The sequence below is a fragment of the Symphalangus syndactylus genome, chromosome 16 (assembly GCF_028878055.3).
Source record: "Symphalangus syndactylus isolate Jambi chromosome 16, NHGRI_mSymSyn1-v2.1_pri, whole genome shotgun sequence".
Taxonomy (NCBI): Eukaryota; Metazoa; Chordata; class Mammalia; order Primates; family Hylobatidae; genus Symphalangus; species Symphalangus syndactylus.
The window spans coordinates 94,916,667-94,942,990 of NC_072438.2; the positions used below are offsets into that span (position 1 = coordinate 94,916,667).

Below are 26,324 nucleotides of genomic sequence, written 5' to 3' on the forward strand. Positions count from 1 at the left end.
ATGTTCAGATTTAGCATACTCGCACAATGTTCCAGAGGGAAAAAAAGGTACAGTATGATTGTTCCAGGTTTACTTGTAATGAGACCAACTGCATTGGAAATAAAACACTATTTAAGAAGAAACTTTTATTACCAACAGATGAAATAACTTAGTCTCCTCAAGATTAAAAGCAATTCATAAATACACTCATTTTAGGTCATTTTGTGTAAAAATAACTATCCTCCTTTGCAAATAGATTTAGATTCATTTTCTGGGAACAAAACAAAATTTCTGATATTAAGGTCTGTTATTCTTCTGCAATAATATCCCCTTTTATGCTTATAGCATTAATTTCCAAAACTAATTAATTTATCCTATCTTAAGAGTTCATGGTAGCAGACTAGAGTCTTCCAAACAAAAGAGCTTGATGATGTAATGAAGCTCAAGATTCCTGACACAGAGATACAGGCGTTTCCTGGCACACAAGGAACAAGGGCACAAGTTCCCATGAAGCCAATTTAACTTCTATTATTTAGAGCAAATTCGTAAGTGAAGTCAGATGCAGAACATGTAGGTGAGGCACAGGGGTGATTAGGGCTAACACACATATGTAGGCACCTAAACATGGCTAATAGACTAGACCACACTAAAGATAGTCACCAGGATATTAAATATGGGTTTGCCTGAGTTTTGTCTTATCTTTGAGACAGGGAAAATTTGAGCAAGAAATGGTAAAAGCAAAGTGACAGCAGAGATGAGGAAAAGCTGGACAATTCCCCAGATGGGGTGTGGCCAAGCCTCAGATGCAGCCACTGGTACATCCACAACATGGCGGCTGGTCCAGTCTTCTCTCAGAGAAGCCTGATTTGGAAGGGTGAAGCCAACAGTTACAACACCTTTTCCACTGTCTAAAGTTTAGTCAAACCTACAGGTTCAACTAATCAAAATGAAGTCTGTTTCCTTCTTTTTCTTGTTCTTAACACCTTGTTGAATTCTGTTACTTGACACCTTGGTAGGTCTCCAGGCAATTCACACTTTGCTGGAAACCTACAAGAGCATTACCAAGTCCTTACTGTGACATTAAAATAGAGCTGAGAGTCTCTGCCTCCGTAATCACTAACACTAATTAAAGAGTTCACTTCCATTAGCCTTGAGCCCCCACCATCTGCCAAGCCTGGAGGAGCCCTTGGAAACAGGATCCAGACCTTGCTCACTAGAATGGGGTAAGGATGGTGAAATTTGAGCATATGTAAGAAGTACCCAGCTCAGTTTTGAATAACAGGGAAAATACTGCAAGAAGCACAATGTTCCATGCAAAGACTTCAAAGTAGAGTGCAGCATGTGCAGAGGGAGGGAAAGCGTAGAGTTGAGAGCAGAGAGAGAAGGAGAGGCCAAAGCACCTGCAGATTCATGAGCTTCAGCAAGAAGATGAATTGATCAGGGGCATGAGGAGCTACAGAAGGGTTCCAAGCAGGGGGTGGGATTTGACCACACTGGAGTTTTAGTAAGATTACCTGCCCTGGTGAGACTGGGTTGCAGAGGCTTGAGCTGGAGGTAGGGCAACAGCAGGAAGCAGGTGATTCCCATGGATGGGTGGACCGAATGGAAAAAAGCACCTGAGGGCTGCCAGCAAAGCAGGGTGCACCTCAGCACCAGAGCTCAGCACCAGCTTGTGCCTCTCATCACTGGGGGCCCCTGTCTGCACATATTTGACTGCTGAGGCACAACCAAGCCTACACTGCACAGAGCAGGAGGGACGTGGGGACCTTTCCTCTCTGCAGCTCAGCTTGTCCAGAGGATCCTCCTCTGGTTTCCACCTGGACAGGGAAGACAGTGTTATAGGGCTGGCTGCTGGGTTTATGGACCTGGGCCAGGGGTACAGACTTGCACTTATTTGACTTAGTTTCCTTTCTGCCTCAACCTGCCTTCCCCTAGGCCAGGGATGCTAGAGATGGAAGACTTCCTCTTTTGCTTAGGATGAATCAGCAACAATTTGTGTATCTCAGAGCAGCTGTTGTATTCCGTGATTGAACTCCTGAAGCTCCCGGCTCCACCATCCCTCCATCACTTCCTATGTGTGGTCCTATCTCTCTCCACGAAGAAAACAGAAGACAGCAAGAGCTAATCTCCTCAAATTCACACTCCTGCCATCCCAAAGCTGCATGCCTACCGTCTTCACATCTTCTGGGAAGGGATCCCCCTCTAACCCCACATTGTAGACATCATCGTTTCCAGCCTTAAACAACAGAGTTCCAACAATTATTTATTCCTTGTCCATCCATCTTGGTGTCCATTTTCAGATCCTTACAATTTAAAAACAGGCTCATGTTTCTCCTTTTCTATATAAAGGCACCCGATACTCCCTCTCCTCTCTCCTTCACTCCCCTGTCCTCTCCTTAGAGAAGTAATAGGCACTCACTTCCTCTTACTCATCTTCCTGCCACTCCATTCATAGAAGAGCTGCTACCCTCAAAGCCCTGCTGAGAACCTTCTGGAAGGCTGCCCATGCCCTCATTGACTGCTCATGGAGAGATGGACCCAGGCTTTCTCTTCACTGTCTTTCCTTCCAACCTTACAGATCAGTGTTGACTCCTGGCTTTCCTCCCATACCTCTTACTTTACTTCTGCTTTCTTTTTCTTCATTTTTTAACTCCTTGACCTTCTCTTACATCAATGATTTGCAATCTCTTTGCCCTTAGCCACTGCCCTGAGACACTGAGGAAATCAAGATGTCTCCCCACAGCCACACTCTTCCCAGGACGTAGCTCAGAAACCTGGCTGAGCACAAGAGCAATGGCCATGAACTGAGGATGCAGCCCGGGCCCTCACAGCTCCTCACCATGTCCTTTTTCCTTAGCAGGGGTCTCATCACAGCCACAGCATCGCTACTGCACCACTGAATGCAGGTGGAAGAGCTCCGATCTATAACTGCAGCTCACCCTCCTCTGACTTCCAGAACTATAGTGTCTTCTACTTACCCTTCATTACTATTATAACCCCTTCACCTCCCCAAACTGGACTCTGCAAGCCACTCCATTAACCTCCCCAAACTGGACTCTGCAAGCCACTCCATTAACCTCCCTCCTCTGGCCTTTTTCTCCTCTCAGATGCAAATCTCTGTTAAAGGCACCACCCTCCTCCCCTATGCTTAACTTAGGAATCTCAGAGTTGCTCCCACATCTAACCGATCTATAAGATCTGGCAGCTCGATGATTCAATTCTCCAAATATCCATTGCCTCTGGCTCCCTTTCTTGACTCCTACAGTCCTTCCTTTAACATCTGTTCATCATCTTCTGATGGCTTATTACAGTCATTGTCTAACTGAGCTCCCAGAGGCTGGTCTTAATGTCCTGCAATCTAACTTCCCCATGGCAAAACTGCTGAAACATGGATATGATCACATTCCTCCAATGCCCCCCAATAAAGATTGGATGATTAATCAATGCTTATGCAAAAAATTCCATCCTGTGGTGTGACATTACAGGTCTTTACAATCCCACCTCCACCTACCATTGTGGTCCCTCTTCCAAACATGTCACTGACCTACATATGCCCTGCCCTGTGGCCACAGCAGCATGACACAGTGATTTGTGTCCTTCTCACCTCCATCCTCATGATGGTCCCTTTCTAGGTTCCCCCGTGCCCTTTCAACCTGGTCAAGAATTTCCTACTCAAAACCCAAGTCCAGTGCAGGAGGGTGATCCCTGCTGCTGAGAAGCAGACATCTACAGCACCTGGCACCCTGGCCCACGTGCCCTCCACCCCGTGACACCTGTGCTCTTTCAGGGCAGAGCCCCTGTGTTACTCAACGCTGTGCAACAGACAGCCTGGCACACACAGGAAGTTCAGTTAGTTCTTTTTAAAATTTAATAAATGACCACAATGTGGAACATGGAAACAGAATATAGTAATAGATAGATGAATAAAACAAAACAACTTGTTTGGTTGTTTTGTGCTTATAAAAAACACATTCTAAATTTTCCCAAATGGAGATAGTAATCATTAAAGAAAGATAAACATTAATAATATGAAAAGTTAGTTTCATATTATAATATGATGTCAACAACCCAGTTAGGGGCTATAACTTATTTGTTACATAAAGTAGTGATTTTAACATCTATTTTAGACCTAAAAATATCAATGGCTTATGTTTTAAATTATCTACCAAAATTATATAAACTGTTTTCCATACATAATGCACAAAAAGAAAAGAACAAAAAATGATCATTCAAAGTAAAAATAATAATGGGTTAACTTGTTCCCTTATGAGATTCACCGGGGATCAATTTCATACAATTAGCATTTTTATTAGTTTCTAAGTCCTCTTACAAACACAAAGATAAATGGAAGAAAGTAGGTAATGTGATTAAAAAATATATCATTTTGAGCCTGTAATCCTAACTACTCAGGAGGCTGAGGCAGGAAGAATCACTTGAAGCCAGGAGGCGGAGATTGCAGTAAACTGAGATGGTGCCATTGCACTCCAGCCTGGGCAACAGAGCGAGACTCTGTCTCAAAAAAAAAAAAAAAAACAAAAAAACCATTTTTAATTAGATCATTTTTGAACCAAGCACAGATATGTGAGAATACATCCTAAGTATCATAGAATTCAAGTTATTAAAGAGATAAAATTATAATTTGTTGATAAACCAAGTAAAACGCTGAGCTACCATTTATCAATTACAGTAAGGCATTTCCCTTATTTAATTTTGTACCTCTTGTATAGCCACATAATTAATCTCATTTTGCACATTTTGTGATTTTCTTACTGGTATTTTAATTGTAAGGAGCATGTTATTTTTTAATGCAATAGCATCGTCCTTCCCCTCAAGTTTATGTCCTCAATTACATATATTTCATTTTCAAAGTTTCTATCTTTTACTTGTATCATATTAAATGACACCATTATTTAACAGACACCTGACTTAGGGTGACTGTGATTTATAACATTTTTAATAGGTCTTCTCTAAATTTCCAGTTAAGTGACACGTCTGTTCAGGTGGCCTTTGGAAAGGTTGCTTGGTATACCTTAAACCACGTAGATTTAAGACACTTAACCATCTGTCAGGCAATACCATCCCCAAAATGATGGTGTGCCTGTGTGTGTGTGTGTGTGTGTGTGTGCGCGCGTGTGTGTTTACTGGCTAGAGCCTTTGAAATATATGTGCTGATTACCTATAAGGTACATTTCTATTCTTCACGTTTATTTTTCAGATTGGGACAATAAAATCAGACTAGGAGAATTTCCATATCTGTGTATGTACTAAAGCCTCTGTGGCCTCATTGCTCCTAATGTCTAGTGCTAAATTCACCTCATCAAGGCTGTTCTACCTCTCAGTGGCAGGCATATCTCTGTTCATGCATTGCTTCCTATTCACCCTACAGGGGTCATGAGTGGGTGAGGCACACAGTAATCAGTTTGCAATGAATTACAAACAGTTAAATACTCTCCTTTGAAAATAGTTCCATTTAATATCATGGAAAGTAACTTCTTTTTTTTTTTTCATCTTAGATAACTGTATTCAAGATCTTTAGGTTAACATTATCAAATTATCTTATTAATAACAAAACATTTGTTTGCATGAACTTTAAACATGGCCTTGGTCTGACACTCCTGGATCCATCTGTTCTCCCTACATTTCCAAAATTATCTCTTATTATGCTTTTTCTTTTTTTTTTCTTTTTTTTTATTATTATACTTTAGGTTTTAGGGTACATGTGCACAATGTGCAGGAAAGTAACTTCTTAAAGATATAAACCATGGTATTAATGGAATAAAAGAACAACTCTTATAGAAGCTATTCTTATTAAACAACACCTACTAGTTGTAAATGGAAAAAGAACTAATGTCAATTATGTATATTTTAATCTATGAAAACTCTTTCTTACTGTCATAGTAATAATGAACCACCAATCACATAGCACATTGCCTCTTCTCAGAAATAGTACCCCAGCCCACCAAGAATGATAATTTTTACCACTATATTCCTTAGAGTCTTTGCTTCTGCATTAAATGAAATGTTAAGTCTGTATTCAAAATTCAACCAAAAAGCACAGAAATCAGGAATAACAGGATAGCATTCTAATGCTAAAGCTATACGCAGCTCAAGTCTCCACATCAGCCACCCCATCTTAAGTCATCATGGGACAGCTCAGGTCTGCTAACCTGGGTCTCCAAGAGTGAACCTCCCCCCACTCCACCACACACACACACACACACACACACACACACACACACACACACACCACACAGAGAGAGAGAGAGAGAAGCAGAAATAGCAAAGGCAAGTGCAGAGGGCACTGCACTGAGGATATTCTGTGTTTTACATCCTGGGTACTCTCAGTCCAAATGTCCCTCCTCCAGTTGGGGTTGGAGATGCATACCCAAGACTGGGTAATTTATCAAGGAAAGAGGTTTAATTTACTCACAGTTCGACATGGCTGGGGAGGCCTCACAATCATGGTGGAAGATGAAGGTAGAGCAAAGGAATGTCTTGCATGGAGGCAGGCAAGAGAGCTTGTGCAGGGGAACTCTATTTATAAAACTATCAGATCTCGTGAGACTCATTCACTACCATATGCCTAGCCAGGCACAGGGATGTGATAGAATCATGCCAAGATGACCTAGCAGTGGCCCCAGGATGAGCCAAGAGATGAGGAACAAGAAAACAGCCCCAGTTGAAGAAGCAACCCAAGGAAGGGCTGAGTGGCAAGGTGAACCAGGGAAACTGCAACACTCAATATGTAAGTGTGTCAAAAAGAAATGAGATAGTGGAGGGTGCAATAGTCCCTGGATTGGCAAGTGCCTCCTAGGAGTGCTAGGGGCCCTGCTGTCCTACTTGTCCTTGTATGTTTCTTGTGAGAACTCTGCTAACAGGCCTCAGAGACTCAGATGCATAATTCTGGAAAGTTTGCAACAAAGGGGGGTATCCGAGACACCCAAGACACGTTTCACAGTAGAAATGGGAGTGGGAGAGCCAGGCCTCAGGAGTGCTCTGGGCAGGGCAGGAAAGTGTGTTTTGCGTATTTTTCTTACAGAAATGGTAAACTGGGGAGAAGGCAGGACCCAGCTATTTGAATCAGCTCACATTACCGCAATGCCAACGTGTCAGTTACTGATGAGGGACAGATGTCTCATTCTTCAGGGGAGGCTCATTCATGGGTCCCTTGGGGTTGCACAGGCAGGTCTGGACCGCAGATGAGCCTGAGGAGGAGATTCGCAGCTTAACCTCTCCCAGGAATCTTGGTGGTGTGGGCTGGGCACTGATGAGGGGCTTTGGGATTCTAGAAGAAATGGGCAAAGGGATCTAGGGGCAAGGATGCTCAGGACACTGGCCTCATGGGAAGGGCCTTGGGAGAAATTCCCATTGGTGGTCAGGCCCTTTTGATCACCTAACTTCCATTTCAACACGCTCCCCAGTGTCGTGTGTCATACTCTCTCCATTGCCCCTAAAAAATGAGCAGACAAAAGAAAAGCCATTATGCAATGAAGCCTTGATACAGGAGGGTTAAAAATTTAATGGAAGCAGAAATTCTGAGGGAGAGCTAAGTAGGAGAAGTGCAAGTCCCTTAGAAACATGCTTGAGGGACAGGGGCACAAGGAATTCCCCACAAGACGGGGGATGGAGGGAGTCAGTGACCCCCAAGCCCACATACCTCCTGGAAATCCTGGCAAGATGTATTAGTCAAGATGTATTAGACATACCCAAGACTGGGTGATTTATCAAGGAAAGAGGTTTAATGGACTCACAGTTCGACACGGCTGGGGAGGCCTCACAATCATGGTGGAAGACGAAGGAAGAGCAAAGGGGTGTCTTACATGGTGGCCAGCAAGAAGCTTATACAGGGGAACTCTATTTATAAAACCATCAGATCCCATGAGATTCATTCACTACCATATTACAGTATGAGAGAAACGGCCCCCATGAGTCACTCATCTCCACCTGGCTCCTCCCTTTACACATGGGGATTATTACAATTCAAGGTGAGATTTGGGTAGGGACACAGCCAAACCATACCACAAGACCACTTGGTTACTTTTAACTTTTATGATTAATATCACAATTTTTTTTCTTTCCTTTCAGTAGGAATCCAAACATTAAAAAGCCCTTTTAATGATGTGTGTTTTGAATACACAAGTTTTCACCTACACCACTCAGAGCTTTCCAATAAAAGAATCTCTAAATAAACAGTCTGAACTTGTCACATAAGAATGTATATTTTGGTCCTGAAAGAAAACAAAGAAATCAATTTAGATGATGACTCAAAAGTACCATATTTTAAATGGTTTCATGTCGGATAGGCTATTCTCATCAAAAGTGGAATAATCTTCATCTTCTCCCAGCACCATGACCTCAGGCAACATATTTTAAATGTCTCATTGGGAAAATGGGAAGAAAATAATGACTTCATGGGGAACCAAGTGCTCTGCCACTGAACAAACCAAATGTGTTATCTAGGGGCTGAATACATGAAGAAGATCCAACATGGCTCATCGGCCGTCGCCTCACCCACAATGGAAACTCTCTCTGTGTTAGACTCTGTCAGGCTCTGGGTGGCAAAGGAGAGATTGCTTCTGCCTTCACAAAGCTTCTGGACAGGAAGAGGAGACTTTCTTTTAACAAATGATAACAAAAGACGTAGGTTATATGTTTATGATGAGGCCCATAAAAGGAAAACAGTGTGCTATGGTAACAAACAGCATTGGGAGAGGAATGTGGGCCTTCACTTTTGGGTGTGGCAGTGTTGATGGTGGGGGTCATTTCAGAGAAGGCTCCTCTGAGAATGTGGAGGGTATGACCCACAGCATGACAAGCAGGCACTGGGACTGACAGGATGGGCAGGCACTTGGCTGTGATGGTCTGGAGAAGGGGTGAATCTGAATTCCAGAGATCCAGCATGGGTGGACAGCTGTCTCATATCAAGGACCATAATACTTTCTTGAAGGCTCAGGCCAAGCAATCACACATATAGCCTTTTTACGACATCTTGAAAGACAGATCTTTCCCTCACAGTCATGAACTCGAACTAATGCTTGGAAACCACTGGGAAGAAGCCAGTGTCCACGACACTGCCACCTTAGCATGGTGTCTGGTCCCCAGAGGCATGTTGTCTTCCACCGCATGGGAGACAGAGGCCATTCCCTTCCAGGAACTGGCCTTATCAAGGAACCCTGACCTCCAATGCACATGCCACTTTATTCTGACTTGCCTACCTTAGACCTGTGCAGTCATTGCCAGGCACTGTCTCTCAATTTTAGCTCACATCTAACAAACTTCTGATCGATCTCATTCTACCTTCAAGTGAGCTTGCTCCAATGGCGGTATGTGCTCCAAAGTCAATATTTTTTTTTGTAAATTTCTCTTTGTAAAATGTCAGAATTTATAGAGGCAAGAGATGGAAGTTGTTACGTGAGCAAGGTGAAGCTAAGCTAAGCATGATACTTCAGGCACCCTACCCCATTTCCTATAAAGCAAGGTCTGTTTCCACAGTGGCAATCAGAGGTGCCAGAGACGTTCACAGTTGCTCACACAGCTATAAGCTGCTGCAAAAAGGGGGTGTTGCCCTTCCCTAAACACTGTCTGAAACTCTCAGCTTCTAACACAAAAGCTTTGTTTTAACTGCCCTTAAAATTCATTTTAAAAATAACTTGGAGAAACTCACACAGAAAGTTTATAAACCAAGTATCAGGGATGTGCCAAAAGACTCAACTAGAAATACGTGTATATACATATGTATGTGTGTGCATGTTAACTCCTGTGTGTATAAGCATGGAAATATATGTACACTTGTGTGCCCATTCACATATGTGTATCATGTCTGTGTATAAACTTTGACTATTACGATACTTCATGAAACTCTTTAAAATTTGCAACAGCACTATAATGAAGAGATAGCAACAGTCAGGCAGTGCACACTTTGAATGCCCACCTGCCCCTAGAGACAAAGTTTCCCCAAGAACTCATCCAATTTCTCTCATCTTATGTGTTCGTAATGAATAATATCACATATATTTTCACCTTGGATTTAAACTCAGAACTTTCCATTATAGGAATGTCGTGTTTTATTCTATTTTATTACTTTATCTTCATAATAATAGATATTTATTAAAATAAATGTAAAAGATTCAAATGAGGGGGACTATCACTGTAAATATCTCTAACATCCATACACATATCACTCCTTTTATTATCTGGATATTTCTCCTTCTATCTGTTTTTCTAATATAAAAAACAAAAACAAGATTGTACTACATATATTGTTCCGTAATGATGTATCACAACTAGAATGTTAATAAAACTTTATATCATAGTTTATGCTAATGTGTCATAGTTTTTTAAAATGTAGTGCTTCTCTACTGAAGAATGCTTCTATGAAGACTCAGTTATATATTTTGCATATTTATATAATTATGTTCTTAAGATAGTTCACCAGATGTGAAACTGATGTGTCAAAGGAAATGCCATTTTAAGATGTAAGAAAAAAACCACCAAAATCCTTTTCATGAATTTGTAGCAACCTTCACTCCATCAGCAAAATATGTGTGTGTCTCTTCTGCTTTGCATTATAATTCTTTCTGTTTAGAAAGCATGTCATATCTCTGATATGTTAGTTTGAATTTATTTATTATTGGTGAAATTAAACTTAATTTTTTCATGCATTTTTTTGTTCCACGAATTTTACATTCATGTCGTCTATTTTATTTTGATTTTATTATTAAGCAAAAAAGGCTCTCTATATGTCGAGAATGTTAACCTTTTGCCTCTCAGATAACTTTCATGTACTTTTTCCAATTGATAGTTTATTAAAATTCTTTATATGTATATGTTTTCTACTTAGACTTATAAAAGTTTTAAATGTCTGCATAGCAAAATCTATTCAAGTTTCAGAGGGAGAAAGGAACTCCCTGTGTATAGCAGGTATAAAGAAGGTTGATAATTGGTCCACTGGATTTAGTTAGTGACATGTAAGTTACTGGTGACCTTGTCAAGATGACCTCAAGTGTGGTTTCGCTGAATGGGCTCATTCTACGACTTGTACTCTCCTCTGGCTCCTCTTACCTCCTTTCTGATGTCATCCATTCCAGATTGGCGTGGGGTCTAGGGAAGACTGGGACCAAGGAGCACAGACAATACTTTCAAAGAGTTTGTTATCAATGAGAAGAGAGGAATGGGATAGCTGTTTATGGGAAATCGGGTCTGAAGTGCTGAATTTTAACATCTAAGAAGTAAAATGTAAGTGTGCTGAAGGAAAACATCTAGCACAGAGATTTTTAGGATGCAGAAGAGAAAGGAAAACAAAAACCGCTTGGTAGCTGAGAATACCTGAAAACTGGTGCCCAAGAGAAGCTGGCCCAAGATCGGAGAGCCACAGGCACATCATAGTTCGTGATAGGAAGAAAGAGGATAGAAGTGTAGTTATTTGGATGTGGTGGTGGAAGCTCTTCAGATTGCTTAAAACTTTCCAGTGAAATAGCATAAGAAAGAAAGTCATCATCTGGGAGTGAGAATAGACAGAGAGAGGAGAAAAGACATGGAATTGTCCTTTGAATACAGTTACTTTCTGGGCAGTTCCAGGAAGGGTAATGGAGCTTGGGTCTCTCTGCAGCAGTGCTCCATTCATTCAAGGCTTCTTTTAGGTCAACAGGCACACTCACACAATTTCATTATTTTCCTTGGCAAGATGATGCATATTTGTTATAAAGCGCATTTTTTAAAAACTTTGTAGGTCCTGCAAATTGGATTATTTTTCCCTAATCTATTTCTAATTGGGTATTACTAGATTATGAATAAATTCTGAATGCTGTATATTTGTTGTTTATTTAGCTGGTCACTTAGAAGACCTCTCAAAGCACCAATAATCATATTTTCAACTCAGCAGTATACAAGTAGAATAAAAGCTTGGGACATTATAATTGATTTAACATATTTTGTCAAGAGGAAGACTATTTCATCAATTGACAGATGGATTAAAGTAAATATTGATGTCTTACAGAGCATCATTTAACTTCTTGGAACCTGGGTTTCCTCACCTTTGAAAGATAAAATCTGGTCTATCAATATTAACTGATAATCAGATAATATCAATCTGAGCTCAATAACATAAGATTTTCATAAAAATGTTTGTAAATTTCCCAGTAACATGCAAGCAAATAATACTGGAAATTATTAATATTAGTTAAGAGTGAGAACTGCAGATCAGTAAGGCTTGATAGAGTAAAAGACAACTGAATCGCATTTTGTGTATTGAACCAGATTTGGGGAGGAAAAGGTGAAACAGGAGGCCATTCATAGGAGGAAGGAGAGGAGGCACAGAAGGTGTATTCCAGTGGGGGTGCATGAGACAGTGGACAGGGCCAGCAAGGCAGCACCTCTAAAATGTCACTCAATGGCACATTCTAGCACCTTCCACCTGGCACTCCCATGCCATGTCATCTCCCTGGGCTCCAAACACCCGAGGTCATGTCAGAACAGTACAGAAAAGTCTTAATGTGAAGAAGCTTTCAAAATGTATTACTTTAATTTGTTGGTGACCCTCTTACATTTTTACATAACATTCACGAAATGAAATGTTTTCAGTACTCTGGTTAATGAAACAAATGCCACTGGTCTCTCTAAGATGAAATGCATTTTTTTTTATGTACTGCAGTTTTCAATCACTGAAAGGCTAGCATGTTCTCTGAAGGATTACCTAACCTGCAAATTCTTGAATCACAGTCCCAGTAGATGACTACTCTCAAAATTTTTTGATACATAATAATTATACATACTAATGGGGTACATGTGATATTCTGATACATGCATATAATATATAATAATCAAATCAGGATAGTTAGGATATCTATTACCTCAAATATTTGTCATTTTTTGTTGGAAATATTCTAATTCTTTTCTTCTAACTATTTAGAAATATACAATAAATTACTGTTAACTATAGTAACGCTACTGTGTTACTGGGCACTAGAGCTTATTCCTTGTATCTAACTGTATGTTTGTACCCATTAACCAATGTCTCTTCATCCTTCTTCGCTCACACCCTTCCCAGCCTCTGCTTACTATCATTCCATGAGATCAATGTTTTTAGCTCCCACATAAGAGTGATAACATGTGGTATTCATCTTTCTGTGCCTGGCTTATGTCATTGAACCTCCAGTTCCATCCATGTTGCTGCAAATGAGAGGATTTCATTATTTTTATGACTGAATAGCATTTTATTATACATCTGTATATAATCTCACATTTTCTTTATCCATTCATCAGCTGATGGACACTTCGGTGGATTCCATATCATGGCTATTATGAATACTGCTGCAATAAACATCAAGATGCAGGTATCTCTTTGATATAAGGATTTCTTTTCCTTGGATAAATACCCAGTAGTGGGATTGTTAGATTGTATGGTAGTTCTAGTTTTACTTTTTTGAGAAACTTCCATACTGTTTTGCATAATGAATGTGCTAATTTACATCAACAGTACATAAAAGTTCCCACCAACAGTACATAAGAGTTTGCTCCACATCTTCAAGCACAGGCAACAACAATGAAATAGACTAATAGGACTATTTTAAACTAACAAGATGCTGTATAGCAAAGGAAATGATCAACAGAGTGAGAAACAACCTGAAGAATGAGAGAAAATATTTGCAAACTATTCACCTGACAAGGGACTAATATCCAGAATACACAAAGAACTCAAACAACCCAACAGCAAAAAATGAAGTAAAATAATAATAATCCCATAAGAATTGGGTAAAAGATCTGAGTAGACATTTCTCAAAAGGATACGTACAAGTGAACAACAAGTTTATGGAAAAAATGCTCAATGTCACTATTGGGTAAATGCAAATCAAAACCACAATGAGATGCCACCTAACCCCAGATCAATACTTTTTGAAAATTTAAATCTTATACCATTTCTGAGTCAGGAGGGAAAATACACATATTGACAGGCTTAGAGCTATAATAATTCACCGTAAATCATGACGTGGAACTTCATCTCAAACTAACTTCCTATAGTAATTGGACTACCTTAGAAATAAATTTAGAAATAAAATATAGTTGCCTTCAAACTATAAAACTACTAAAGGAAAATATGGGGGAAACACTCCAGGACACTGTGCAAAGGTTTCTTGAGTAATAGCTCACAAGCACAGGCAATCAAAGCAAAAAAATTGGACAAATAGGATTACATCAAGTTAAAAAGCTTCTGCACACACACACACACACAAATCAGCATGGTGAAGAGACAACTCAATGGATGGGAGAAGATATATACAGACTGCTGTTCTGACAAGGAATTAATAACCAGATAACAAACAACTCTATTGGAGAGAATCTAATAATCCAATTGAAAAATGGGCAAATGATTTGAATCATTTCTCAAAAGAAGACACACAAATGGCTACTAGGCATATGAAAAGGTACTCAACATAGGCCGGGCATGGTGGGTCATGCCTGTAATCCCAGCACTTTGGGAGGCCGAGGCAGGCGGATCATGAGGTCAGGAGATCGAGACCATCCTGGCTAACATGGTGAAACCCTGTCTTTACTAAAAAATACAAAAAATTAGCTGGGCGTGGTGGCGGGCACCTGTAGTCCCAGTTGCTCAGGAAGCTGAGGCGAGAGAATGGCATGAACCCGGGAGGCGGAGCTTGCAGAGAGCCGAGATCGCGCCACTGCACTCCAGCCTGGGCAACAGAGTGAGACACTGTCTCAAAACAACAACAACAAAAAGAAAAGGTACTCAACATCATTCATTATCAGAGAAATGCAAATCAAAACTACAACGAGATATCATCTCACCCCAGTTAAAATGGCTACTATCCTTAAGACAGGAAATAACAGATGCTGGCAAGGATGTGGAGAAAGGGGAACCCCTGTGAAATGTTGGTGAAAACATAAATTAGTCCAGCCACTATGGAGAACAGCATAGAGGGTCCTCAAAAACTAAACATAGAGTTACCATACGATCCAGCAATCCTACTCCTCGGTATATACCCCCAAAAAAGAAAACTGGCATGCCAAAGAGATATCTGCATTCCCATGTTTATTGCAGCACTATCCACAATAGCCAAGATTTGGAAGCAACCCAAGTGCCCATCAGCAGATGAATGGATAAAGAAAATGTGGTACATATACATAATGGAGTACTATTCAGCCATAAAAAAGAATTATATCTCTGTCATTTGCAACAACGTGGAAGGAACTCATCATTACTATTTTTAATTCAACTTTTATTTTAAGTTCAAGGGTACATGTGCAGGTTTGTTATACAAGTAAACTTGTGTCATGGAGGTTTGTTGTACAGATTATTTCATCACCCAGGTATTAAGCCTATTACCCATCAGTCATTTTTCCTGATGCTCTCCCTTCTCCCACTCTCCACCCTCCAATAGGCCCCCATGTGTGTTGTTCCCCTCTATGTGTCCATGTGTTCTCATAATTCAGCTCCCATTTATAAGTGAGAACATATGGTATTTGGTTTTCTGTTCCTGTGTTAGTTTTCTAAGGATAATGGTCTCCAGGTCCATCCATATCCCTGCAAAGGACATGATCTCATTCTTTTTTATTGCTATACAGTATTCCGTGGTGCCTATGTACCACATTTTCTTTATCTAGTCTATCATTGTTGGACATTTAGGTTGATTCAGTGTCTTTGCTATTGCAGACAGTGATGCAATGAATACTCCAATACATGTGTCCTTATAATGGAAAGATTTATATTCCTTTGGGTATATACCCAGTAATGAGATTGCTGAGTCAAATGGTATTTCTGTCTTTAGGTCTTTGAGGAATCGCCACATTGTCTTCCACAATGGTTGAACTCATTTACACACCCACTAACAGTGTATAAGCACCCCTTTTTCTCTGCAACCTTGCCAGCATCTGTTATTTTTTGACTTTTTAATAGTAGCCATCCTGACTTATGTGAGATGGTATCTCATTGTGGTTTTGATTTGCATTTCTCTAATGATCAGTGATGTTGAGCTTTTTTCATATGATTATTAGCTGCATGCATGTCTTCTTTTGAAAAGTATCTGTTCATGTCCTTTTCCCAATTTTTAACGGGGTGGTTTTTTTTTCTAGTAAATTTGTTTAAGGAACCAGTCATTATTATGTTACATGAAATAAGCCAGGCACAGAAACACTAACTTTGCATGTTCTCACCCATTTGTGGCAACTAAAAATTAAAACAGTTGAACTCATGAAGCTAAAGAGTAAAAGGATGACTACCAGAGGCTGGGAAGGGGGGATTTAGGGGACAGTGGGTATGGATAATAGGTACAAAAATTACTTAAAGAATACATAAGACCTAGTATTTGCTAGCACAACAGGGTGACTATAGTAAAAAAAATTTTAATTGTACATTTTAAAATAACTATAAGAGTATAATTTGATTGTTTGTAACACAAAAGATAAATGCTTGGGGTGATAGATACCCTGTTTACCCTGATGTAGTTATTATGCATTGCATGCCTGTATCAAAATTTCCCACATAATCCATAAATATATACACCTATGTACCCACAAAAATTAAAAATTAAAATTAAATATAATGATTGCTCCATTTTATTATTGATGGGACAGATTTACTAAGCTGTAATCAGATAACTCTTGAGACAGTTGTTGGATTTTCTTCTTACATTTGAGTAAATAACCTTATGATCCCAGCACCTGAATCATAAAGAATGAGCCAGTACAATGTTTCTGGGAAACCATGGTTTATTTATAATCTTATCACTCTTATTCAAATGTGCCCCTTCTTAAGAAGTTATACTTTTATTCCAGACGTCCTCATGCTGGATTTTAACCCCTAAACGCACCAATGCATGAACTATAATTCATGAACCAAGTATATAATAATCTACTTTAGATTCCAAGGATATCACCAATAATACATCACAAATCTATGGTTCTTGCCAAGTTTTAATCATCCAAACACTGACAATAATATGAGCAATAAAGAATTATGCCTTTATAAAATAAAAGATAAATATTTAATTCTATAAGAGCTTATTAATTCTAAATTCAGGCATTTTACTTGTATAAATGACACGCTAAACTATCAAATTAAACTTAAAAGCACGCACATTCACACTGGATCACAGACTGTCAATGTCCTGTATGCAGCTGTGGTCATATAGAAGGATTAGTGTTTTACTATGACTCCAATAAATAATGTAAAATCTATCATCCCTTTGGATGATTACAATGCGTCATTAGTGCAAAATAAACACACTTTCAGTATCAATTGTTTTTCAGGCCAGGAACTTTCCCTTTAAAAAAACATCATCAGTGTGTGTTGAGTTTAGTAATCCTGTACAAATAGAGGTGCCTTTGTGTGCTTTCAAAGATTAGCCTTACCATAAAACATTAGCTGACAAAACAATATTACCTTATCAAATATGTTTCCCCTTTCATTCAAATGGTTCAATAAACATTTATTAAACAGCAAAGATCCAACATTCATTCAACTGATATTTGAGTTTCTGGTATGTTAAGTATATTCTGTAATTATAAAGAGTTTATATATACACACTTATGTATACACAAAAATGTATAAGTACACATATGAGAAATTAATGTAAAATGTAGCACTATTTTTATACGGAATAACATTTCCTCATATGCTGCTTCAATTGCATATGCTAGTTAATGGCCACATTAGCTTACATGTTTGTTTTAGCAGAACCCAGATCCTTGTTAACTCTTTTGTTATCAGTCAACTAGGCCTAGAGTGTATCCAACAGTTCAGAGAGAGAACCCACAAACAAAGACAACCCTGCTCACCTGGAAGCAGTAGGTTATAACTGCTCACAGAACCCCAGAAGGAGATACTAATAAATAGGCCCTGAGTCTGCGATATTGATAAAGTAAATGTACAAAGTTACAGAAATACACCACTGTCACTTATATCAGCCAATATTTTATATTAATTTAGTCAGTCAGTCAAGAAATTCTTTCTGATTATTTTAAATCTTCCAGGCACCATGTGGGTTAAAAGACTAAATACAGTGAAGTACATGCCCCTAGGTTCACAGCTGTGTCCATTCACAAAAAATAATTGCTGCCACCAGGGTAAATGCATATATCTGATGAAATTAAATCTTTTTGTTGCTTTATTTAAATCACTAGACGTTAAGAGTAGGGCAGGGATACGGCGATGATGACGGGTTCAATCCCCGTTCACATCAGTTAGTTTCACCCAGAGATGGTTTCAATTCTCTAGACTTAGTTCTAATTAGGCCTCAGAGAATATTTTACACAAAGGTATTTTATCTAAAAACACAGAAATGCATGTAAACTGAAGACTGGATAAGAGAAAATCTTTAAAAGTTATCTAAAGAAAAACACCAGGGCCTTTAGGAACAGCCTAAGCTGTCTCTGATGCACACTTAAGGTGCTGAATAGAAGTACGCAAGCTTAGAGATTTCCTCTCAGGTGCTGTGTTTTCTGGCACCTGCTATGTGACTGACATAGCAGGTGCTAGATGGTGAACTAGAGAAGAGCTCCTCTATTTCTAGTTTACCCTCCAACTCAAGGTTGAAAATTCTGCAAGTAGAATATAAATGAATGCACCACTCCATCTATGTATTCCTTTAAAATTGACAGTTCCAGAATATGCAGACAATACTCTGAAGCACATAGTGAGGGCATATTAGAAACTAGGCTAGAATTAAGGATATTAAATAGCTTTTCTATTTTCATTTAAAAATTCAATATTTTCTGTCTCTTGATTTAGCCTGGCTCTTTTAATGGGACTCTCTTTAAAAAACAAACATCGAGTCTTTTCTGCAAAAGGATCCTTCTGCCTTTATAATCCCTTATCATTAGAGGAAACAGAGAAGAAAGTGGAGGTAAATATAAATATAAGAACAAGACCGAGGTAATGTTACGTGTGGAACAAGCTTTACTAGATAAATTGATTCTGGAGAACATATTTGCAGAGCTAAAATTTTATGGTTTTCAAGAAGTACTCTTAAGTTTCTTGGACACAAAGTAATATGCTAGATGTCAAAGAAAAGCAAGACACAATATTTCTTTTTCTGCTCCTCCAAAGTTTGGCTACTCCTGTCTGATATTATTACTGAGTTGCAAAAAGCAAAGATAGTGAACTTCATAAATGTTCTCAATTACATGCACTATATTTTTGCTTATATATTAGAAAACAAGACACTGACGTATAAATAAGAGAATAATGTAAGCAGTGGAACTTTTTGAAATGTGGAAATGAAGAGATTTCTGGAGATCGTCCATTTGCTGTTGATCCTGTCCATCCTTGTGTAGACAAGACAGAACCATAAGAATCAGCTCTGAGAAGCAGCTTTTGGGAAACGTGGATCTCTTCAGGGCTCTCCATCTGTAGGTCACTGGGAAATAAACTTGGGAGCAGACTGGTGGCCTTACACTGAGACGGTTCCTGATGACACCCAAAGGGAAGGGGCCTAGAAGAAGCCAGTTCCCAGTGTTTAGGGCACATACATGTTCCAGGGCTACATTTTGACTTTCTTCCTGAGTCCCTGAGGAGTTTGGGGCTCTGCTGACCACTCTGGCATCACCAACTCCCCATACTTCCCTCACAGGACGCCGTTTTCCTCCTATCTCACTGGCTGCTCCATGTCCTCCCACAACAATGTCCAGGCGTGGGGGATCCACCAGGCCTGGCCTGTGGACTGGGTCTTCTCCACCCATGCCGGCTTCCTGGGGGGTCTCAACGAGTCACCCAGCCCCAGGCTCCAACATTCATACATTTTTTTTTTTACCCCCATCCAGACGTCTCCTACTAAATGTGGAACAAGCTTTAGCGGATTCATTGAATCTGGAGAATGTATTTTCAGTGCTAAAATGGGTTTTCAAGAAGTACTTTTAAAGTTCCTGGGCTTACAGTGATACCAGAAGTGTGAGAGCACAGGAAGACGCAGTATTTCTTTTCATGCTGTCACCGTCTGTCTACTCCTCTCTGATATTATTAATACCAATGGGTTGAAAAACTATGGTGAACTTCAAAAATGAGTTCTCATTAAGTACATTATTCATACATGAGAAGATTTTTTTAATTAGAAGAATGTATATATTAGAAGTATGACATCTCCACTTGGCTGTTCCAAAGTCCACTCAGACTTTAGATCTCCAAAACATCGTTGAAGCTTTCTCCCTCAAATTCAGTCCCGCCACAGTCTCCTCATTTCGGAAAGGAGTGCAGGCTTCTGCCCTCCTCCAAAGGCTGGGAGCTGCTCTTGACTTTGCCTCACCCTTCAAATCTCACTCAACAAGTCACGCTTGTTCTCCTTTAAAAATACATCTCGCCGGGTGCAGTGGCTCACACCTATAATCCTAACACTTTGGGAGGCTGAGGCGGGTGGATCGCCAGAAATCAGGGGTTTGAGACCAGCCTGGCCAACGTGGCAAAACTCCGTCTCTACTAAAAATACAAAAATTAGCCAGACGTGTTTGTGTGTGCCTGTAATCCCAGCTACTTGGGAGACTGAGGCAGGAGAATCTCTCGAACCTGGGGGACAGAGGTTGCAGTGAGCCGAGATGGTGCCATTGCACTCCAGCCTGGGCAACAAGAGCGAAACTCTATCTAAAAAAAAAAAAAAAAAAAAAATCCCAAGTTTCTCCCTGTCCTCTATCACAGGACCTCTCCCTGCTGCTGACTTCACATCCGCCCTCTCCATTCTCCAGACCACGGATACAGTGACCCCTCAGAGGAGATTCAGGCCTTGTTCGCCTCAGTGCTGCCCACTTGGGATTTTCTCTTTACTTCTGATCTTCTTCGCACTTCTGGTCTTTGCACTTCCGGTTTTCTCTTCATATCCGCGCTCCGCACTTCACCTGTGTGCTGGAGAAGCAGCTGTCAGAACTGGCCAATGGGTTTCTTTCCATGTTGGCTTCCGATGGGGTTTCCCACCAGAGGCCCAGGCAGGAGGTGGGAGGACTCCCCCTGCTGGGTCACCCAGGCCAGCGACCCTCCTGCCAAAGCCACGCCTCCCGGGAGCTCTCTGGAGGCTTGTGGCCCAGGTCCAGGGATACCCTTCCCCACTCCGGCTAGGCTGGTAACAGCTGCCCATTGTGGCTGGCCTGGGGGCTGCATCATCTGAGTTATTTTCTCTTAAACTGGCCTAGGCCTTGTTAACATTGGCTTCATTAACACTTTCCAACCACCCCACCAGAGAGGTGTTATCTGTTTCCATTAGGATTACAGGTGTGAGCCACCGCGACCGGCGAGATGTATTTTTAAAGGAGAACAAGCGTGACTTGTTGAGTGAGATTTGAAGGGTGAGGCAAAGTCAAGAGCAGCTCCCAGGCTTTGGAGGAGGGCAGAATTGATACGTAAATTCTTGTATAATCCACCAGCCACTTCCCAGTGTGCTTACAGTAAAACCCAAGCTTCTTTCTTTCCACCATCTCCACAAGCTACAAAACCTGGCTCTGCCACCCCTGTCTTGCACTTTTCCCTCAGGGGGTCTCTCTGCCCGGCTCAGTGGCCTTTTATTCATTCCTTTAGCAGTGTCCTCACTGGGTTTCTTTGATATCTTCTGTCCGGAAAATTGTCTCCAAAATCCCTTCCAAAAACTGCCACAACCACAACTCTTAAGCCTTGCTTCTTTTCAGCCTTCAGATTTCTGCACCATTTCATCTCCTTAAGAGCATTGTCCAGTACATTCCTTCTCCCACGTCAGATCCTTCTGACTCCCTATTACAGCATCTTGTTAATCTCCTTCAGAGCACTCCCATTTTTTCCCTTCATTGCATTATTGCTTTATTTTCTTATATGTTTGTGAGCACCATAAAGCAGGGCCAAGTCTGTCCTTGTATGCAGTATCTTCATGAGAAAGCTCTGTACCTAGCCTCCTACATGCTCAATCTTGCTTTGTTCAACAAATGAGTTAATGAATAGATTGAGAATGTAAAGTTAAGTAAGAGCCCTGTCTTCTGGTGAGAATGCAATTACCTGTAAAGAGCATTGCTCCCAGCCTATCACAAAGAAAAAACTTACAAATTCATACCATTCCTTAAACTCTTCAGAGAGCTGAGGTCACAGAGCAATGAACTGGCCTAAAATCTTAAGAAAAACAGGTGCTTCCCAGGGGATAATGGCATGAATACTGACTCATTTGTGGCTGAATGAATGGAAGACAGGGCCACCATGCAGGCAGGTAAGATGTCAGCTGCAACTTTAATGAACTGCTAAGACCAAGGGCTAGCCTGAAAGGAGAGAACCCTGGGAATTGAGTCGCAAGAAGACCACATTCCTGTTTACAGACTTTTCTCCACAGGCCTTCACCAAGCATTCATAAGAAAGGTTGGGAGCTCGAAGGGAGAGAGGTTGAAATCTCTCCCGATAGTTCAAGTCAGGGAGAAGAGAATGCCTACCACTGCAGAAAGGAAACAGAGGACTGACCTTTCTCATGTAAAGGCCTTAAATTGCTAAGAAAAGGCATGATACCCTGTCGTTCCCAGGGGGCAGGTATTTTAAAAGAGCCCTCTGATATGATTTGGATATTTGTCCCCTCCAAATTTCATGTTGACGTTTGATTCCCAGTATTGGAGGCAGGGCCTAGTGGGAGGTGTTTGGGTCATGGAGGTGGGTTCCTCAAAAATAACTTGGTGCAGTCCTTGAGATAATGAGTGAATTCTTGTCCTATTAGTTCCCACCACAGCTACTTGTTCAAAAGAGCCTGGCACCTCCCCCCACTCTCTCTTGCTTCTCTCTCACCATGTGATGTCTGCACATGCTGGCTCTCCTACTCCTTCCGCTATGTTGGAAGCAGCTGGAGGCCCCCACCAGAAGATGTGGGTGCCATGCTTCTTGTACATCCAGCAGAATCGTAAGCCAAATAAACTTATGTTTTTTACAAAATACTCAGCCTCAGGTATTCCCTTAGAACAACATAAATGGACTTTGACACCCTCTATGCCTGGGGAAGGGGCAGGAAAGCATCCTGTGCCCAGATTATAAGAATGTGCCTTATGCTGGGGGAGGTGCAGGACCACTGAGAAACCCATCCCAGGGTTCCAGGAACACAGAGACTGCCTATTACTGAGGCAGGGCCTGTACAACAGAGAATCCCCCTCCTCTGAGACCCACTATTGGGCTTGCAAGTCTGAGTAACAAGTAGGAGCAGTGTATAAACCAACTCAGGAAGGGCAGGAGTAAACACAGAGACCCTCTCTGGAGGAAAGGGTACACAGGAGAAGCCTAAAGCTGAGGGTGGAGCAGGAACCAGTATAACACTTTAAAAACTCACCAACCAACAAATCAGAACACACCCTAAGGACAAGGTAAAGTTAGAGAATATGGTGTACTGAAGTTGCAAGACAAAACCCAAACCAAGCAGAATTCTTAGCAAGATTCATTCAGTCCTCCATAACTAAAAGCCTAGCTAAAGGAGAGGTATGCTAATTTCTAGGCATAAATTTGATCTGTCTCAGTCTCTGCTGTCCTATTCATAAAGCCTAACATTCAAACAAAAATTATGAGACACATAAAAATGCAAGGGAAAATGAATTGATAAAAGATAAACCTATATATATATACTTGCATATATATATGCATATTTCCCTTGCATCATATATTATATATGTATATCAGAAAGGGAATTTAAAATGTCTATGATTAATATATTAAAGACTACTAGAAAAGGTAGGCAAAATCTGTAAACATATGGATAATTTCAGCAGCCATAAGAGAAAAATTAAAATGCTAGAAATAGAAATATGAAAATAGAGTTTAAGAAGCCTCTGATAGATTCACGAGTGAATTCAAGAAAGTTTAGACAAGAATCAGTGAAATCAAAATAGGCTAATCAAATTAATTTTATGTGAGCACAAGGGAAAGAAAGCCAGAGAAAAACAAATAGAACACTGCATTCCGGAGTTGTGCAACAATACCAAGCAGCCTAACCTATGTGATCAGAATCCCATAAGGAAAAGACAGAAAGAATGGGACAGAAGAAATAATAGCTGAGAATTCTTCTACAAATAATGAAATGTGTCACGCCGTAAATACAACCAAGAAGCTCAGAGAAAACCAAGTTGGATAAGTGAAAATAAAGTGAAATAAAATCCAAACACATCAATTTCAAGCCACTGAAATTCAAAACAAAAAAAGACAACAAAAACAAAAAGAGGCCTCCAGGGAAGGTGAAAATACATTACGGAGGGAGGAACAAAGAGAAGAATTACACCTGACTCCTTGTTAAGACACTATGCAAGAACATAAACAATGGAGTAGCATCTTTAAAATATTGAAGAGAAAAAGCTGTCAAATCAGAATCTATAGAGAAGAAAATGTCTCTCAAATTGATGGAAAAAATGACACTTTTTTTTCAGACAAGCAAAACATACAGAACTTATCACCAGCAGAGCTACAGTACAGAAACTTGTATCTACATAAACAAATGAAGATCTCAAGAAATAAAGTAAATGTAAAATATATAATCATAAATATATTTTTACCTTTTAAAATAATTCTAAAATATAATTTATTTTAAAATAGAAAGATGGCCACATATTGTAGATTTGTAGCATAGGTAACAATGATATATAAAAATGCACAAAAATGGGAGGGAGAAATTGGGAGTATATTGTTATAAGTGCCTTAAATGCATATGAAGGGACATAAAATTATTTAAAGGTGGACTATAATTAAGGGTATCCACCAAAAATTTTAAGAGGTATAAATAATAAGCCAAAATGGGAGATTTTTTAAAATCATTAAAAATAATCAAGAAACAGGCAGAGAGGATTTTTAAATGCCAAAGGAACGTAAAGAACACATAGAAAACAGCTAGCAAAATCATAGTCTTTAACCTTTCCAATAATTATGTCACTCTTAAATGGTTAGACACACCAATTAAAAGCCAGACAGATTGGATAAGAAAGTAATACCCAATATGATGTATGCTGTCTATAAGAAACTCAGTTTAAATATAAAGACATTGATAGGGTAAAAGTTAAAAAATTTTAAAAAAGATAAACCCTAATTGAAAGAAAACTAGAGTGGCTATATTTTGTCAGACAAAGTATATTTTGGAATGACGAATATTATTAATAATAAAAAAGGACATTACTTACTGATAAAAGAGCAAATTCATGAAGAAGGCATAAGAAACAAACATGCATGCACTTAGCAACACAGCTTCAAAATACATAAAGCAAAAGCTATCGATCATCCTCAAATAAACTCAAATTGTAGTTGGAAAAATCAACACCTCTGTCTTAATAATTAATATATTAAGTAGACAGAAAATCAGTAATGACGAGAAACCTGAAAAACACCATCAACCAACTTACCCTAATTCCTTTACAGAACAATTCATCCAATAATGGTAGACTATACTTTGTTTCTGTAATTACCAATAGAAGGAATATTCATCAAAATAAAACATGTCCTGGGCCATTAAAGTATACATATATTTGTATACACACACACACACACACACACACACATATATATAGTAGTTTTTAAAACTATATATACATAGTCTAATATACGATTATATAATCTAATGTATATAATATATAAATATACATATATTAATTGTAATATATGTATATAATTTCATATTAGTTATAATTAAAACTATATATAGTCTAATATATATTGTCTAATACATATATTAGATAATGCATACTTTTTGCTTTCACTACAATCCATGAAAAAGCCATCTATGAAAAAAGGAATAAAAATAATTCTAAAAGAGCTAAACAAAATGTAAAAAGAAAGAAGCTGAGACGTATGCAGAAATAACAAGTGAGCCCTGAGAGACAAAAACACTAAAGAATCTGTATATTGAATTACAATCAACAACCACTATCCTAGTCACATTTGATGAAATTCTAGAGGCATGTCCATAAAAATTACCACAACACAGTAACACCACTAGCAGTTGTGCTATTTATTGTTCTCTAAGGTCTAGGCAAACCAATGAAATGATAAAAAAAACATGAGATAAAACTATTGGAAAGTCAATGAAGACTTATCTTTTCAGAATATTAATCAAAATAAGTGAACAAGTTTTCAAATAAATAAAGTTAAGTTGGCCAATTATTTAAAATATGCCCAAAATTAATAATATCATTAATGACAGAAAATTTGGGTAAAATTTCCTCATGCAAATTTTGAGAATCAGATGGGTCTGGAGAGAAACAGAATGAAAACCTATAGAAAGTACATATAGAAAACAATGAAGACTTACCAAATCAGAAAAACAGAATGAATAAATTAAAAAATAACTAAAAAGTTTCACTGTGTTCTTATATAGGAAGAGTTATTATTGTGAATTTGTTATTATTCCCAAATTAACTTTTAGCTGCTTTGCAATGACAATAAAACTTAT

The 26,324-nt window shown here is 39.3% G+C and overlaps 1 protein-coding gene across 1 annotated transcript in view; it reads right to left on the reverse strand.

Moving 5' to 3' along the window:
* The window catches only part of ADCY2 (adenylate cyclase 2), a 436,796-nt gene that overhangs the window by 336,874 nt on the left and 73,598 nt on the right, over nt 1-26,324 (reverse strand). The window lies entirely within an intron of this gene.